This window comes from Triticum urartu, chromosome 3 (genome assembly GCF_003073215.2).
Source record: "Triticum urartu cultivar G1812 chromosome 3, Tu2.1, whole genome shotgun sequence".
In the NCBI taxonomy this organism is placed as follows: Eukaryota; Viridiplantae; Streptophyta; class Magnoliopsida; order Poales; family Poaceae; genus Triticum; species Triticum urartu.
This window is the reverse complement of record NC_053024.1, coordinates 584,680,372-584,686,444: the sequence shown is the minus strand read 5'-3', so window position 1 is coordinate 584,686,444 and position 6,073 is coordinate 584,680,372.

The window sequence follows — 6,073 nt, the reverse complement described above, 5'->3', positions numbered from 1 at the left end:
AAGGGACAGACACAGGAACAAAGTGAATCACATGCCGGCCAGCCAAGTGTTCCGGAGCAGTAGTACTGGGCTAGCAGGACTCCGGTGAACCGGGCTATAGCGGACTACTATGGCTCATGGAAGCACAAGACTACATTTCCCTATAAGAGAGGCTACCAAGGATAAACAACTAGGTTGTCGGATCCCACACATACCAAGCATTTCAATCATACACTCAATATGCTCAATATGTGCAATACAACATGGCATCACAACAAGACTCTACGACTCAGAGTATTTATTCATTAGGCTTCGAGGAGCGAGATATTACAAACATGGGTCTCATGACCCAACATTCAGAGCATACAAGTCAAAACACATGCGGAAGCTTAACATGTCTGAGTACAGACATCTACAAATGAAAAAGGCTGAGGAGCCTGACTATCTACAAGACCCTCCCAAGGGTACAAGATCGTAGCTAAGGTAACAAGCTAAACGTCGAAGTCCATGTGGAACTACTAGCGGGATTGAAGTCTCTCTGCAAAACATAAATTAAGCAAATGTGAGTACAAATGTACCCAGCAAGACTTACATCAGAACTAACTACATATGCATCGGTATCAACAAAGGGGGTGGTGAAGTTTAACTGCAGCAAGCCAGCTTTAACCCAGTGGCTAACCTGAACTACGATTGCAAGTAACTCTTTTGAGGTGGCGCACACAAGTCCACATATTCACCATATCAATACACCACTATGGATCCGCTCCCGTCTTCCTACGAGAACACCATCCATAGCACTCACGCTTATCTTGCGCATTTTAGAGTATCCACTTTCACTTGTCTATGAACTATGCAAGGGGTCCAAGTTTCCATATCCGTGGAATCCGGCTATTCGAATAGATAATGATAACTCTGCAAGGGTGTACTTCTTCACACACGCTCTCGCCACTTATCTCCCTGTACACGTCATGTACCTCGGCAACTTTCAAGCGGAAACCGGGCGAGGGAGTCGGCCACGACCTGACTAACCAACAAGTCTCTCGTCCTAGTTTATCGCTTATTCGGGTTCCATCTGCAAGGAGATCCTGCCGGGGTGTCACTCACGGCCCCAAACGATGTGTGCAGGGTTCCCAAGCCCACCATCTGGGTGCCACTTGGTACACCGTGCCACTGTGTCTAGTCTGTCCCAAGCCCACCTGTACCGGGTGCCACTTGGTAGACTACTAACACTACCTACAAACACCAGAAACTAGTTGCAACTCCTGGACAGAGATCGAGTTGATTAATAAGCCGAGAGGGGCCGAGTTACCGGAACCCAATGTGTGGTAGTAACTGTTCATGGATCACAAACACAGGACTTAGTTCCTGAGGACGGCTGCAATGAGACAACCCACCATGTACTCCTACATGGCCTATCACCGCTACCTTTACCAAATCGTGTTCACACACTTAGGTCTCAACGGTAGGACATGTTCACCACGTTCCAATTCATTCCCGATGAATCAGACCGGACTCAACTCTAAGCAGTAGCAGGCATGACAACAAGCATGAATGAGTAGGCACATCAGGGCTCAAACAATTCCTACTCATGCTAGTGGGTTCCATCTATTTACTATGGCAATGACAGGTCATGCAGAGGAAAGGGGTTCAGCTACCGCAGCATGTAACAGTTGAAACGGTGTTGTCCTAATAGAGTAAAAGAGAGCAGGAGCGAGAGAGTGGGATTGTATCGGAATGAACAGGGGAGGTTTTGCTTGCCTGGCACTTCTGAAGATATTAAAGCTCTTCATCGGTGTCATCGATCACGTCGTCGGAACCACGTCTATCGAGAGGGGACAAACACCGACAATAGAGGAGAACACAATCAATGCATATGCGACAATATGATGCATGAATGTGACATGGCAATAATGTTATGATTTGAGCTAATGCATCTAGCTATGATTTAAATGAAGTTGGTTTGAATACAAGATTCAAATTCCAACTCCATATATGATTATTTAAATGCCCTTTATTTGTTTTGTCCAAAACAGAGGACAAACATTGTTCAAACATGCATGAAAATGGTACAGATGGAGTCCTTGAATTTTTCTGATAATTTTTCATATATAAATTATTTCATTCGGAGTTACGGTTGAATTTCTATGATTTTTAGAAGTTTTAAACATTTTCTGGAATTTTCTGAATTATTTTAAATCCAAAAAAATGACTTACTGCGTTAGCATGACGCCTGGGTGACATCAGCAGGTCAACAGACGTCAGCCAGGTCAAACCTGCTGTGCGGAGTCCACACGTCAGTGGCACAGAGCCGGTTTGGGTGGATGACAGGTGGGACCGGTCAACGGCCACGTCGGCAGGGTCAATGCTGACGTGTGGGGCCACTATGCTTAACTAAAGCTAAACATGAATTAATTCTGCGGTTAATTAGGCAACGAGGCCCACTAGTCGGTGATAGAGGAGGGTAGTTAGCCCTGTCATTAGTGCTAATGGTGGTGCCACGCCGGCTTCACCGAAGTTAGGCCGCCGGCGAGGTGCCGCGGCGGCGGAGGGCTGCGGGAACGCTGCTCAGGGTGCCATTCGTCGCGCGGTTTGCTCCTACACGCTCCTAGGAGTGAGCCGCATCGGCTGGTGGTGGTGGCTAAGCTCGAGATGGCCGGGAACGGCACCGGCGATGACCACCGCGGCGGCCGGAGTTCAAACGTCGATGGATTCAATGCCACAGCACGCGGGAGGACCAGCGGTTTGCACCTACGAGCACTACGCGTGCTCACGAACCCTACGGGAACACCCACGGGACCAAAGGGTCACCGGAACTTCGTCGGTGACAAGGTCGTGCGGCGGCGCACTCTCAGCCTCGACGAAAACAGTGGCTACGGCGAGAACTAGGCCACGGAATTAGAGGGGAACAGCGCAGGGGTTGACGGGGATCACGATGAGGCGGTCGGCGTGCTCGGGGTAGGCTAGGGGCGACGGGACGGCGACGGTGTTCTCCGGCGACCGAAGCTTGAAGACGGAGTCGAGGCGGTCGAGTTGGGGCGTCCGAGCGCTTGAGGCTTGCTCGAGGCGGCGTAACGGACGGTGGCAGAGCTTGCAGACTACACGGGGAGGCGAGAGGAGCATGGTGGGCGTGGTGGCAGCGAACGACAGTGGCGGTCGGCGGCTGCGTTCGGACACGAGCGAGGGAGCAGAGGAGGTGGGGAACCAGAGTGAAAGGGGAAAGTGAGGGGAGGCGTTGGGCGTCTCCGTGGCATGGCTGGAAGCGCCGGGTCGTCGCGCTGGAGCAGGAGGTGGCGTCGTCGGCCGCGCGTGTGCAGGCACGCAGCTGCTTCTCCTCCTGGCAGGAGGAAGAAGACAGCGTTGCCCCTGTGGGCTGGGCCAGAACAGGAGTTGGGCCAGGTAGCTAAGTCAGGTAAGGCCCTGCCTTTTCTATTTTCTGTTTCTTCTGTTTTCTATTTTTTTTTTTTGAAGTTTTTTTTGAGTTTGGTTTTCAAACAAACCAATTTTATGCTTCTGAAAATTATTTTGTGGACGTAGGAAACTAGTTCAGAGCCACATGCAAATTTTCAAAATTATTGGGCTTATATCTAGTTTATAGTAAATATAAACCCAAATCAAATAGCTAGTGATTTAATTCAAATGCCCGAGAATAATTATTTCTGTGATTCCAAAAATATTGGTTTGAGTTATAGCTCTTGCCAATAATTTTAGAGGTTAGCAGGAACATTTTGTTGGGCTCATTTGAAACAATTTTTAATGTTGATCATTTTTGTTAAAGATTTCTGAGGCTTTCCACTTTCCCCAATTCAACTTTCAATAAAATTTAAACATGATGCAACAGGACCAAGCAAGGACAACAGGGGCTGAGCTAGGGCTGTGACATTGGATAAGTTTGTTGTGGTGTTCATTGATGATATAATGGTATATTCGAAGAACGAGGAGGAGCACAAGGAGCATTTGCGTTTAGTTCTCGAGAAACTCAGGGAACATCAGTTGTATGCCAAGTTCAGCAAATGTGAGTTTTGGTTGAAGGAAGTCGGATTCCTTGGACATGTTATATCAGGAGAAGGTATAGCAGTAGACCCCACCAAGATTCAGTCAGTCACTGAATGGTTGGCACCCACTTCAGTTAGCGAGGTCCGCAGTTTTCTTTGACTCGCAGGATACTATCGGAGATTCATTGAGAATTTTTCCAAAATTGCGAAGCCAATGACGGAGTTATTGAAGAAGGATACCAAGTTTAAATGGACGAAAGACTGCGAGGCAAGTTTCCAGGAGCTGAAGAAACGTTTGACTACAGCCCAGTGCTGACATTGCCAGATATACGTAAGGATTTCCAAGTGTATTGCGACACCTCTCGCCTAGGACTTGGAAGTGTGCTTATGTAGGACGGAAGAGTTATTTCGTATGCCTCACGACAACTAAAACCACACGAGTTGAATTACGCTACGCATGATTTGGAGCTAGCAGCCGTAGTGCATGCGTTGAAGACTTGGAGACATTACCTTATTGGAAACCATTGTGATGTGTACACGGATCATAAGAGTTTGAAGTACATTTTTACACAGAAGTAACTGAACCTTAGGCAGAGGAGATGGTTGGAGCTCATAAAGGATTATGACATGAAGCTTCACTATCATCCAGGAAAGGCCAATTTTGTAGCAGACGCTTTGAGCCGGAAGAGTTATGCTAATACCCTAGAGAGCACGGGATTGCCGAAGGAGTTAGCAGAGGATCTCCGGGAACTTCGATTGGAGATTGTAGTTTTGTTGCAACAATGGAGGTTCAGTCTACATTGTTGGGAAAGATTCGAGAAGCTCAGAACGATGGCAAAGAGATTGCCGAGATAAAATAGAAAATGAGCGAAGGAAAGGCCAAAGGTTTTCGTGAGGATGAGCACGTCAACTTATGGTTTTGTGGACCGTGTTTACGTGCCCAATAACACAGAGATCGGGAAATTAATACTACAGAGGCTCATGACTCACCATATTCAATACACCCCGGAAACACCAAGATGTATTTGGATTTGAAGGAACATTTTTGGTGGACAGGGATGAAGAAGGATATCGCCGAGTATGTAGCCGTATGTGATGTATGTCAGAGAGTGAAGGTAGAGCATCAAAAGCCAGTAGGATTGCTACAGCCTATGCCGATACCCGAATGGAAGTGGGATGAACTTGGCATGGATTTTATCACTGGATTGCCCAGGACCAAATCAGGATATGATTCTATATGGGTAGTTGACCGCTTGACCAAAGTGGCACACATTATCCCTGTGAAAACAACTTATACCAGTGCAAAGTTGGCCAAGATATATATGACCAGGATCGTATGTCTGCACTGAGTTCCAAGGACCATCGTATCAGATAGAGGAACACAGTTTACCTCAAAGTTTTTGCATCAGCTGCACCAGACTTTGGGAATGAGATTGGAGTTCAGTACAACATTTCACCCGCAGACCGGTGGACAGACCGAGAGAGTCAACCTGATTCTGGAGGATATGTTGAGAGCCTGTGCGCTAGACTATGGATCTAGTTGGGATGACAATTTGCCTTACGTAGAGTTCTCATACAACAATAGTTACCAAGCCAGTTTGAAGATGGCACCATTCGAAGCCCTATATGGACGAAGGTGCAAAACACCGTTGATGTGGGATCAAGTTGGAGACCGACAGTTGTTTGGACCAGACTTGATCAAAGAGTCTGAGGAGAAGTTAAACTGATTCGAGATAGACTGAAGATAGCTCAGTCCAGACAGAAGAGTTATGCATATTCGAAGCGCAAGGAGGTAACCTATGAAATTGGAGATAGAGCATATCTGCGAGTATCACCTTTGCGAGGAGTGAAACGTTTTGGAGTTAAGGGAAAGTTAGCCCCGAGATTTGTAGTACCGTATCGTGTTTTGGAATGGATGGGAGAAGTTGCCTACAAGTTGGAGTTACCTAAAGGACTGTCAGGAGTTACGATGTGTTTCACGTTTCCCAATTGAAGAAGTGCCATGCTGAGATGGCCGATATACCGTTAAGAGATACCGTACCCTTGGAGGCGATTCAGTTGGACAATGATTTGACTTATGAGGAGAAGCCAGTCAAGATTTT